The sequence below is a fragment of the Betta splendens genome, chromosome 22 (genome assembly GCF_900634795.4).
Source record: "Betta splendens chromosome 22, fBetSpl5.4, whole genome shotgun sequence".
Lineage (NCBI taxonomy): Eukaryota > Metazoa > Chordata > Actinopteri > Anabantiformes > Osphronemidae > Betta > Betta splendens.
The window spans coordinates 15,954,090-15,967,625 of record NC_040900.2 but is presented as its reverse complement, the minus strand read 5'-3'; the positions used below and the strand labels follow the sequence as shown (position 1 = coordinate 15,967,625).

Below are 13,536 nucleotides of genomic sequence, written 5' to 3'. Positions count from 1 at the left end.
CAGGGGTGGATGAGATCCGTCCTGAGTACCTCAAGCCTCTGGATGTTGTGGGGCTGTCTTGGGTGACACGCCTCTGCAACATCGTGTGGAGGAGGGTGACAGTTCCTCTGGCCTGGACAACCGGGGTGGTTGTCCCTCTTCACAAAAAGGGGAACAGGAGAGTGTGTTCCAACTATAGGGGGATAACCCTTCTCAGCCTCCCTGGGAAAGTCTATGCCAGGGTACTGGAGAGGAGAATTCGGCCGATAGTCGAACCTCGGATACAGGAGGAACAATGTGGTTTTCGGCCTGGTCGTGGAACGCTGGACAAGCTTTATACCCTCAGCAGGGTGCTTGAGGGTTTGTGGGAGTTTGCCCAACCAGTCTACATGTGCTTTGTGGATCTGGAGAAGGCATTCGACCGCGTCCCTCGTGACATCCTGTGGGGGGTGCTCCGGGAGTATGGAGTCCAGGGCCCTTTGCTAAGGGCTGTTCGGTCTTTGTACAACCGGAGCAGGAGCTTGGTTCGCATTGCCAGCAATAAGTCAGACCTGTTCCCGGTGCATGTTGGACTTCGGCAGGGCTGCCCTTTCTCACCGGTTCTGTTCATTATTTTTATAGACAGAATTTCTAGGCGCAGCCAGGGGCCGGAGGGGGTCTGGTTTGGGGACCACAGGATAGCATCTCTGCTTTTTGCAGATGATGTTGTCCTGTTGGCTTCATCAGGCCAGGACCTCCGGCGTGCGCTGGGGCAGTTTGCAGCTGAGTGTGAAGCGGCTGGGATGAGAATCAGTTCCTCCAAATCTGAGGCCATGGTTCTCGACCGGAAAAAGGTGGTTTGCTCTCTCCAAGTTGGAGGAGAGTTCCTGCCTCAAGTGGAGGAGTTTAAGTATCTTGGGGTCTTGTTCACAAGTGAGGGAAGAAGGGAGCGTGAGTTTGACAGACGGATCGGTGCGGCGGCAGCAGTAATGCGGTCGGTGTATCGGTCCGTCGTGGTGAAGAGGGAGCTGAGCCGAAAGGCAAAGCTCTCAATTTACCGGTCAATCTACGTTCCTACCCTCACCTATGGTCATGAGCTTAGGGTCATGACCGAAAGGGCAAGGTCACGGATACAAGCGGCTGAAATGAGCTTCCTCCGCAGAGTGGCTGGGCGCTCCCTTAGAGATAAGGTAAGGTAAGATCAGACCCAGTTGAGGTGGCTCGGGCATCTAGTTCGGATGCCTCCTGGACGCCTCCCTGGGGAGGTGTTCCAGGCATGTCCCACCGGTAGGAGGCCCCGAGGAAGACCCAGGACTCGCTGGAGAGACTACGTCTCTCGGCTGGCTTAGGAACGTCTTGGGGTCCCACCGGAAGAGCTGGAGGAAGTGTCCGGGGAGAGGGAAGTCTGGAACTCTCTGCTTAGACTGCTGCCCCCGCGACCTGGCCCCGGATAAGCGGATGAAAATGGATGGATGGATGGATGGACAACTCTTTCAGGAGGACACGTCTTAAATTCCTCGAGCAACAACAGCTCCTGTAACTGTTCTCGGGTGGTAACTTTACTGGCTGTACACCACTTGTCGAACAAAACAGACTTCTCCCATGCGAATTGCACAAATGTTTGGCTTGGAGATTTTTCACAGGACCTAAACTTCTGCCGATAGGCTTATGGAACGAGCTCGTAGGCACGCAACACTGTAGCTTTCACCACATCATAATTCAGACTGTCATCAATGGTCAGGGAGGCGCACACCTCCTGAGCTTTCCCCACCAGTTTACATTGAAGCAGGAGACTCCAGACATCCCGTGGCCATTTCAAAGTGGATGCAATCCGCTCGAATGCATTGAAATAGCTGTCCACCTTGCTCTCTCTGAAGGAGGGAACCAGGGCGATGTGTCTGCTAATATCAAATTAGTCAGAGGGAGAGGGAGGGAGACGCACTCAGGCCGGTGTGGAGGTTCTCTGCTCAATCATTCGTTCTAAGTCCATCGCTCGTAAGCGAAGGTGCATGAGCTCAATCTCCCGCGTTTTAGCCTCCAAATCCACCTCCCTTATCCGCAGAGCTATTTGTAACTCCTCCTTATCCACCCCAGCTTGCAACAGGCTCAAAAGGTCAATGTGCCTGGCTGGAGGACTACTAGGAAACTTCCCATCCGCAGCCATCGGCGCCGGGACTGGCTGGGCGTTGGGAAACTTTGCCCCCGTGTTCACCTGCCAATCCGCAGAAGTCTTGACCTGAGTGACCGGCCCGGGCACCACTCCCCTTTCCACCAATCCAGGGGTGTCCAAACTTTTTGCACAAAGGGCCAGATTTGATGAAGTGAAGATGCCTGGGGGCCAGTAGATGCTTCTGATGTTTTTAACCAAAAAAGTTACATGCAAATGTACACAATTATGAAACAATTTTCATCATCACAATTCTCTTTCTTTTTTTAAATGGCAGTGTAACCAAATATAAGCCGCTCAGGCAGACGTGAACAACTCTTAAACGACAACTCATATCTGGGGAGTCAGATAACATTGAACACTGAACTGTATGAAATACCTTAAATTTACATGAGTTTGATAAATATCTTTGCCTCATGAACATTTTAAACAGGAGTTATATGTAATGCAAAGTTGTCTCTTATCATTAAAGTTTAAAACAAGTACATTTTGCTCTTATCTTTTACAAGATCTTTCAGAGTAATAGTTTGTTACAGGTACACAACAACAACAGTTATATCTAAATCTTATTCAAGATGTTTAACCCCTTAAGTTCCACTGTCCCTCCTGAGGAACACCTGAGGGGATCATGCGAGTTATGACTGTGTACAGCCCAGCCGCTAAACCTCAGCGACACAAGCTGCACACTGTTGGAAAGCTTAGACTTTCGTCTTTCCAACCAAATAAACAATTTCCAGCTAAAACAACACAACACAGCACAACACAGCGCAGTCACCAAACGTTTAAAAAACAATAACCATAAATCCATAAATTTTCCATCACTTACTTTTGACGACTTCTGAGCTTCAAATCGCACTCAATCACGTCGTGTGTGGTCTCTTTTCGTTCGTTACGATCCAGAGAATGTAATCCAATAAAGCGTTTCGGTACAAAACACATTGGTCCAAAAACTACAAGTGTTCTGCTCCAACTCATGAGCGAAAAATATTTTTTTCCAACTTCTGTGAGCCATAACTCGCTAAATTCAAAAGCGAAAGTAACAGGAACTTTTCAAGATGGAGGCTGCCGGGCTTCGGCTTCGAACGAGACCAGCTAAGCCGTAAACCTCCGTTCATTGGCCCCACCATAGCAACCCCTAGCACACGTGGTCCAACCCGACCCCTCCCCCCTCCCTCCACTCACAGGCCACTAGTGGGCCATAAATAATACATGATAAGACCGAAGTTGCGGGCCGTATGAAATCTTACCGCGGGCCGTGATTGGCACCCAGGCCGGACTTTGGACATTCCTGCTCCAATCCTTCAGCCACAGCGCCTTTTCTCACATTTTCGCCTTCCTCGCGTTCAGTGGGACCGCTATGTCAAAGAAGTTTGCAATCCACAACAGATCGGCCTTGGTACACCGGTCCAGTTTATTGAGTGTGGGGGTGCGCGCAAACTCATCCATATCAAAACTTATCCTTTACACACCTTTCCGTGCCTCTGCACTACTAACAAACACGTCAACCAAACACAGTGGAAGTCACTTCCACGGGGATAAAAATCCCAGACGAGCACCCAATTTATGTTACAGCCAAGCAATATTCCGTGCAACAATTTATTTACAAACCAAACAGCTACCCGTGAGTGTCAGAGTGTATTTACAATGCAAAGCAAAAAACAACCACAAAAGACTTTGGGGTGAGCCAAGGCCAAAACAACAAACAAAATGATGTCTACGGTCCCCCCGAACTTAACTAAGTCCTATTACAAAAGAAAACAACAGAACCAAACAGACATTCACTAAGCCGAACTCCCTACGTAATAAACAGGAGAAAAGCAATCAAACAAAAAGGCAGCTCACCCCTACGGTGTGGCGAAACAGGCACATCGGCGCACACAGCCAAATCACATGATTGTACCGAAAACGAAAACACTGGTCACACTGTCAATTCTTTTGCAAAACTCAAGCTGTGATCTTTCGTCATATGGAGGGGGGGCTGCTGGTCCGGCTGTTCGTCCCTTCATCCAGCGACGTCGCTGCCTCGACCACTAAACCTCCCTTCCTCCGCCGCCTCGTCCAATGGTGAAACTCGTCTGCCGCTCCATTGTCCAACCACCAACTTGCCCGCCATCTGTAACCACACCCCATCGCACCAACGCGTACTCACGCTCACCGCACACTCATTCACGCAGACACGTAGATGCAGACACAGACACAGACACAGACACAAACGGACCCCAAGGTCTGTAACAATCATATATAGAGAAGAAAGTATAAACCTAAAGTATTGCTTAATTTGCATATGAGCACCGCCATACTGTCGAAGTTGTACTTCGTTTTAAAATAAAAGTCTTGCTTTCTTAGGGGGCTTGTGGAGTCTGTGTGTACTGACTGGCTACACTATTACAGGCTTTAACAGCCAGTGATCTGTTTAACACCCAAGATTGTCAGAATATAACAATTAAACAATGGTCCTGCCCTAATTGTCATCACATACATCTGATTTTCATAGCGTGGTCTTGAGATATACAGAAGACATTTATTTCTGCAACAATAATTTACCAATTATGTGGAAAAAAAATGAGCTGCTGTGTGCCAAGTCTTGTGAGAAATGACAACTCATTAGAGTAGGAAAACTTATTTTAAGTTTTTATTTTGTGACACTACATGTTACTGTAGCACTTTTAAAAATGGCATCGGTTTCCATGCAGTTTCTTAAACTACCTGTTACACTCAACACACAACTGCAATATTTGCAATAGAAGAAACTCATCTAATTCTTTGGTTTGGAAATAATTGATACTTATTTTTCATTTTCCTTTAGTAGTTTTCACTTTTACAAAATACAACCAACAAAAAACTGCTGGTGTACTATGATGGCTAAAATGGGTGAAGGACAGAAGTGTTTATGAACTTCTGGTGTTCCGGTGAAACCGGTAAAAGTGTGTCACCTGTATTAGTATCAATGTACTGGACTTACTGGGAGCTGTGGTCCTGACAACTTTCCTGTCGTGGCAGACACATTAACAGCTCCTCCTGTTTTAAAACTGTCAGACCTCGTTCATTAACATATTTCTACTGTACATATTGCACTGTATATGTCCATGGTATCCATTTCATTAATATGGGAGACACAGATGTCCAGGTGGGTGAACAGGTTGAAACTTGGACTGTCACTGGGTCAGACCACATGGGTCAATAGAAGAAGTGTGGCCTAGATGTATGTTTGTCAGAATAGAGAAGAATTTCAGACTCTCTGTGGATGCGCCAAATGGTATTCTTTACAGTCATTTATGTGTTCAACATTCCCCAGAGTAATTAATTAAAGCCCTTTGGTTGAGATACTGTAAATGAGCAAAACCATGACAGTAAACTCATCATTCATAGGAATGTTGTCCTGTGGCTGCTGTGGCCTGGTAAAGGCATGGTTCAGGTAAAACAACACCTTAGTGGGGTAGAGGACTGGGAGAGAGGCTAATGGTGGTATGGGTCCCGTGAGTGTGTTAGCTGTCCAGCATTGTTAGCCATGAAATACACAGTTCAAAACAACAGCCTTTTTGTTTTTTTCTGAATACAAAATCATTTATTAAAAGAAAAACAGGTGATGGTACTGTATGACAATAAAACACTAACTTACAAATTGCATAAACAGGAGCAATCACACAATAAATAAAGTTTATAAGGTGTTTCATAATTACAACCCCAAAACCTGTGTACAAAGGCTCCTCCATGCATTTCAGGCACAGCGTTGACCCAGTCTGCCACAGCTCAGTGCACACTTTGCACCCAAGAATACTTCTGCACCATGCTACACACATGGAGCTGTCGATGAAGACTAAGCGAAAGTAAGAAAAGTAATAGATGAATACTGTACTAACCTGTGTGGTGTAACTGGTACATTCCTATGATGGTTTAACACAATATGACTTATTGCTTAAACTATGTTTAACAACTATGTAAACTACAATATGCTTAAACTCGTGGCTATTCATATTTTTTGTTACTAATTGTTTTAGTTGTAAATTCATATGCAACACAAAGCATCAGTTTTCTTTGGAAAACAACAGCAAAAAACCTAATAATGTCTTCACAAACATATGAAGAGTTTGAGTTCCCTAGACTTTGCTTCCTCTATGACCTGGGAAGCATCTGATAAGTTCTAAATGTGTCTCACTAAATCCTCCAAGCCTTGGAAGACGTCAAGCAAGTTCTCAATTTGATCCTTTACTCTCTGAACAGAAATGTCACTGCTTTGAAAAGAAGAAATAATTAAACCAATACTGTAGCAATCAAGACTGTTTCCCCAAAACATAAATATAGAATATCTATTCATTAAGGGATTCTCTACAGTTAAAAGTTCCTGCACATGCAAAATTCACTTTTTGGACATTCTGGTACATTTATATGACTCCCTGGTTCATGTTCATGACACTCTGGACCTGGACCCCTAAATTTACCTGCAACACTGTTTCAGTCACTCACTGTGCACTATAGCATAGTCGGTGGCGGTAATGTTACAAACATACGATGGAGGAAGGACCCAAATGCACAGCAGCGACTTGGTTAAGAACAATAATTTAATAGTCAAGGTCAGGCAGGCAGAGGTCATACACGGTACAGGCAAAGACTGGATCCGACAGGGAGTAGGCAAAGGCAAGGTCAAAAACAAGCGATGGTCAGACTTACGGCACTGGGCTGTCAGAGGCTGGACTAGGTACAAGGTCGGTAGCAGGACAAGGTCAAACACGATAATCAGATACTAGAAACGCTGGAATGCTGGTCAAGACATTGCAGACAATTTGGCAAGGTGCTATGGTGAGAGGTGGTGCTTAAGTACAGAGGAGTTGATTGCTAATGATGCACAGGTAAGGTTAATGAGGATGCAAGTAAAGCTGGACTAACTGGGTATGAGTGCTAGACAGGAAGTGGTAACAATGTAAAACCGGAAATGAGTAAGAATATGACTAATTAACATGAACTATGACAGGTAATGCACCTTTCAGTTGGTTGCCACCCGCCATTTAAAAGAAAAAAGAAGTCACTCACTGTCACTGTCAACTGACATGGGGCCATTAGAGTTCAGAAAGTGCTCCATTGTTGGTTGTTCCAATCAGAATCGCAGCCTTTTCATTTTACCAGCGGAGCAAGAAAGGAGAATTTTATGTATTAATTTTCTTGTAAATGGACCAGTGCCGGCACCTCTGCCTAAATGCTTCTTTGTGTGTGGATACCGTTTCATCTCCATCTGCTTTGAAAACGAGGGTAAGCTTGAGGTTGACGACGTAATCCACTTGCTGCGTTCCCAAACGTAAGTAGATGCTTCATACTTATTTGATGTATGTACTCCAGAAGTTTCTTTGGTTATAATCTAGCTTCCCTCCTGTGTAAGGAATGCTACTTGCTTGAACCGTTGAATCTAACAGTGACAGAGAGAGACAGTGTTCCAAGGTGCTGACACGCAATTTGGATGACTCCAAGCCTCTCCAGCATTCGTCCGGTTTGAATCGTATGATATATGGTACTGAGGTCATTCACTCAGCTCACGTTTTAGCTGCTAGCGTCATGTAAGCCGCTAGCGTGATGGTAGCGCAGCGTTACCGATTAGCGCTAGCCTCAACATGACGTTCAGTACAACTTGGGTTTGGCTGCGATAGTAAGTTGTGAGAGTCAGCTGTGTTTCCAATTACTACCGAGCCTGTCATGTGTACGTCGTAGCCCCAGTAGACCTGTGAATTTGGGTTATGGCAAGTTCTATCAAAGTCTAACATGTATGTTGTTGCTGTCTTCTCGTGTGTTGCTTATCTAGTCAGCTAACTGTAAATCTGACATTGTTTTTTTTAATACAGGCTGGAGCATCCCAGCTACCAAAACGCAAGGAGGTTGCTTCTCAAACTGACACGTCACTGCAGGCTGTGGACACACGGCTACCTTATAGACGAGTTGTTGCTCACCTCAGGAGCAAAAGTATGTACATTTAACAGCAGTATGATCATTTGTTGGCCAATAGGCAGTTTTATTTGACAGAGACTTTGGATTTCACATTTCAGTAGTTGTAGTTGAAGTATCTATATCTATTCTAGTGTTATGGTGCAGATTATGTGGAAAGGCTGATGGAGACCATCTCAAGTCCTGCTCGACCCAGGTCGTTATATGGAGGACCTTATTAACATCCCTGTCCCACCGGCCCTCTGAGCAGAATTTGAGCAACCTGACAGAAAGGAGGTTATTCATGCCATTCCAAATTTATCAAAAAAAGCACTCCAAACACCATTACATTACACTTATCTAACTACCTCTATATAATGTTTACATTTGTGAAGGTTGTCAGATACATAGGAAATACTGGACATTCATTAATCTACTATTCTATTCTCTATACCTTCTAGAGTGGTGTCAAGCAAAACAGTTGCATCCTCCATCTGTACAGCAGCTGCACTGCTTCCGATGTCTTCCAAAACGTGATGAAGACAACAAAGATCCTCACATCTCCCCAGCCAACTGCCCATGACTGTACCTGTTCCACTCCAGAAACTATGTTTTCAACATAACTATGAATCCTACCCATTCATTTTGTGGTCTGCACATGAACTGCTAAGGTAACTTATCCAGCATTATAATGCTGGTGCATTGGTAAAAAAAGTTGGCTTTGACTATTGCTGTTTCACTGAACTATTTTTTATAAGGGAAAACAGACAAATGTTTTATAATATTTCAACTTTTATTGAGGTATTGCCACAAAAACAATAATTTAGGTATTTCACAGGTGGTCTAAGTTCAACATAGGTGCCTTGTCCCTCAGGAAACACTGCCCTGATCCAGACCAGGGAAGATGGAATGACAACTTGGACTCTTCACCCTAGAAGTCCCCAGCACCAGCTAACAAGACTTCTTTAGGCTAGATACGTGCAACAACTTGACATACACACAGACATAGTACTGGCAAATTTATGAAGAAAAAAACAATAACTACATTTCTATTAGTTATATATTATTTATATAGTTATATATAGCACTTAATATATCATACACCTTACTAAAAGCAATTAAAAAATATTAGGTCAATATGTATTTAGAACAAAAACTATGTTTGTAAATCAGAGTTCCCAGGTACATTATGATTAATATGTAAATAGTGAAATGTTCTAAAATTGTTTATGAATTTCTGAGATACTGATTTATTCAATGCATGTGTAATTGTCTGATATACTTTATATTAAATGTGTTCTGTAATAAATACACATTCAATCATACTGGCTCCAGTCCTGGATCATAAACCATACATGACAGTAGGTTTGGCAACTGGTTCAGGCGTCTTGAGGTAAGATTAATCGGAATTTAATTTTAAATACCATGTCACATTAAAGGGTTCATATTATGCAAAAATTCACTTTTTAGACATTTGGAGCGTTCCTATGACTCTATGGGTCGCATATACACACACTGAGCACGGTAGAAATGCATTTCCTCCTTTTTTCACATTTTGAAAATGTAAATTATCTCATCCAATGGAGACAGACCTCGTCCTACTCTGAAACCGTTCCCCCTGTTGTCGTCACATTGGTAGGGAGTCTTCCCTGCAAATCCTAAACCACCACCTCCACAATGTCCCCAAACCAAAACTGGACTTCTGCCATTTCCCCCTCTCACTCACCGTGAACAGACGAGCATGGCAGCGCCCAAGTCTTCCCATAGAAATAGTTCGGTTCTTGGGTGTTTTAACCAACACCAAAGTCTCTTCACTTTACCAAGGGATCAGCAAGTGAGGACTTTGTGGGTCACTTTTATTTTAAACGGACCGGTGCCAGAAACACAATGCCTCAGCATTTATACATATGTGCATTTTAAACGAGGGTGCATACAATGCTGGATTTGTTTCACGGCTCCTGTTGGAAAAAAAGGATCTATTCCTAGAGTCCGTCATTCACTCACTGAAGTAAGTACATGCTTTTTTTTATTCTTTGCTCTTGATATGAGCAAAAACCTGGAATTTAATCAAAGCACCGTGTTTAAAAAACAATAAACCAGCTGAAACTGTATTTTCAAACCTAAACACGGAATTAGATGTAAAGCCAGAAAACGAGAAAACGACTGATTTTCTTGTTTTCCCAGCTGTTAATCAAACTGTTAAAACGTACATGGACCCTCTAGCTCCAGCTAATCCATGCCAAGCTCCTGCCCTGACAAGCCACGCATCTGCCCCAGTTCTAGTTCCTGTGGGTCCAGAAGCGAACATTCCTGTTCCTGGCGGCCCAGTAAAGCGGACCCCTCTAGCTCTTGTCCCTGTTGTTCCAGAAGAGACCATTCCAGTCCTGTTTCCTGGTGGTCCAGAGAGGTCCACGCCTGCCTCAGTTCCTGGTGGTCTGGTGGAGACCACGTTTGTCTCAGTTCCTGGTGGTCTGGTGGAGACCATACCTGCCTCAGTTCCTTTTGGTCCAGTGGAGACCACGTTTGCCTCAGTTCCTTTTGGTTGGGAGGAAACTAAGTTGCCGCAATTCCTGTGTCCTCTGCGGAGTTCCTTTTAGCAGCGCCTTGGCTGGTCAGCTCTCCCGTTAGACTCATGCACCTGCAGAGATCTCCCCTTGGTGTTCCTGAACGCTACTCAGCGCTCTAGTTCTGGGACCTGCTCTTCAGCCTCACTCCCCAGTCCCTAGCCAGCGCATTGCTGCCATGCTGCAACTCCGGTCTCCTGTCCTGCAGTAGTGTTTTATTTTGGTTTTACTTCTTGTTTTAGGTCTGTCATGTTTAGTTTCTGCTTGTCATCCCTGTCATGTGTCTGCCTCAGCTATTTATTGTTTGTAATTATGTTTTGCATTTAGTCTAGCTACTTCCCTTGTCTCCTCACTAGATTGTCGTGTGTTCACACCTCTTTCCAGCATTCCCGTGTTCTAGTCCTAGTATGTGTATGACCAAGTTTCAGTTCTTGTTTGCTCCTGTTTTGCCTAGTCTTTGTCGGTTTCCCTGCCTGTGTTTTGGATCTACGGTTGTTGACCACTGCTTGCCTGACCACACTTTTGCCTCACGTACCGAACCAGTCTAAAGTAAAGACCTTTCATTCAAGTCCTGTCTTCTGCGTTGTTCTTTTGGGTCCTTCACTCCTGCTCACTCCAGCCGAGGTGTGACAGAATAACCTGAATAACGGTCCACCTAACGTAAGTCTAACATGTTAGCAAACGTATTTTTGTTTCACAGGACGTTGGTTAGCGGTAAAACATCATTAAACATGACCTGCCAGCCACATTTTAGCTAACTTAGCAACATGTCTTTGCTTCATGTACCCACGAATTTCTACGTGTACCCACTTAAGCTACTTGACCAACAATATCACCAGGAGCTTTAATGTCTGTAAGGACAAAAAAACTTTATTTTCATAAACTTTGTCTGTGTGTTCTTTGTATTTAGCCTTTATTCCTGTTCCTATAATTTCCTGTGCATTTGTTAGAAAAAAATGTTCTGCTGTGCGTTTCAGACCACTGATCAACAGACACAAATGCCAGGAAGAAGATTTCCAGTCATCTTGGGGGATGATCATTCTACGTTCTTGCACCTGCACTCAGTCTTCAAAGTTATTATAAATGTTGATAGTGGTGATACAAGTAGATAAGGGATATTTATGGGCTTGCATGTTTTGTAATGGTATGTTAGTCTCGTTGCTTTATGGCAGGGATGTCAAACTCAAATTCATAGTCGTCCAAAATTAGAAACAAGAGACAAATTCAGCATCCTGCTGGTTCTGCTGGTCTTAGACAGGAACAGACAGTGGTCAAGTGAAATAGATGTTTATTAAGTATGTAAATATAACCAATCAGTTCTTAATGTATTTAAAATAAGGCAGATTTAAGATTCTGACACAAACATTTTGGCTCTAATCGCGTTTTGGCAAACTGAAAGCATCTTACTGGTTTAACTGGTCTCATACAGATTTTAAAAGTGGTCAATTAACTTTGTGGTCGCTCATGCAGTTTAAATCAGACACAACATGTTGCTGCAAAAATGAGTGTACAATTTATATGATTTCATAGCCAAATATAATTGCACTGCTGGATTTGACCCACAGGCCTGAAACTGACATATGTGCTTTATGGAATAACGTTATCTTTTTTTTCCTGGTTTTCCAACCAGTAAACCGTACATGTCTAATTATAGTCGCTGAATAATATATATATATATATACTGCTATACTTAACAGTTAACTGACAAGGACTTGTACAGTAAAACACCAGTGGGAATCCAGAAAATCCTCACTTTAACCTATTCAGACTGGCAATCATCTGTGAGGGGAGTGTGGTGATGGATGAACTGGTTAATCTGCCTCAGACCTTCCATGGTCAGACTGGTCAATGCACTCCACCTGGACTACCTTAAACATGCCAAACACTTTAAACTTTGTTCAGCAGCTACTGTGACTACCCCTACGTGCTTTGCTTCTGAATGCGCCGTGTCAGCGCCTTAAATGCACTGCGTGAAAGAGTGTGTTACGTCCTTTTGGCCTGTAGGTGGCAATTGACTCCCGCGTTTGGTCCTAAAACATTGTAGTTGACTATGTCATATAGCCTCTTGTAGAACAGCCACTTTTAATGTCTCAGCTGGCCGGGTTCGAGTCTCAGTTGGAGCACTCTTTCAATTTTAATTATTGGAAAAACAGCGTCTCATCATTATCATTTGACCCACGAGATAACATGGTCGTAATATTTAGTCCATGGATCCCCAAGACTACAAACTGCTGGTCGCCTGTGATGGACAACTACAGTGTTTAGTATAGTTATGTACGTAACTTACGGCAGTTTAAAACCAAAAATAGGAAGCTCAGCGGTGCACCCTCCCGCGTGCAGCGTTCTGTTTGTGGCAGACAAGCTACTTAAACCCTGATTTCTGGTACAGGCTATGTGGTATTCTTCTTTAATGCACCACACGGCAAGACAGTACGATACATGTACACTTTTTTCTTTACGCCGCTCTTACCCAACGTGTGTCACCATCCATCCATCCATCCATCCATCCATCCATCCATCCATCCATCCATCCATCCATCCATCCATCCATCCTCCCATCCATCCATCCATCCATCCATTTTCATCCGCTTATCCGGGGTCCTAGACTTCCTTCTCCCTGGACACTTCCTCCAGCTCTTATGGTGGGACCCCAAGATGTTCCCAGGCAAGCCGAGAGACGTGGTCTTCCTGGGTCTTCCAGGGGCCTCCTACCAGTGGGACATGCCCGGAAAACCTTCCCAGGGAGGCGTCCAGGAGGCATCCGAACCAGATGCCCGAGCCACCTCAACTGGCTCCTCTCGATGTGGAGGAGCAGTGACTCTATTCCAAGCTCTTCCCGGGTGACAGAGCTCCTGACTTTATCTCTAAGGGAGCGCCCAGCAACCCTATAGAGGAAGTTCATTTCAGCCGCTTGTATCCATGACCTTGCCCTTTCGGCTA

The 13,536-nt window shown here is 44.2% G+C and overlaps 1 protein-coding gene across 1 annotated transcript in view; it reads left to right on the top strand.

The window, feature by feature from the left end:
• Nucleotides 1–269: 269 nt before the first annotated feature.
• The window catches only part of LOC129603580 (uncharacterized), a 227,972-nt gene continuing 214,705 nt past the window's right edge, over nucleotides 270–13,536 (top strand). The window contains exon 1 of the mRNA XM_055505635.1: nucleotides 270–370. The gene's annotated coding sequence lies outside the window, so the exon portion shown is untranslated. The remainder of the gene's footprint in view (nucleotides 371–13,536) is intronic.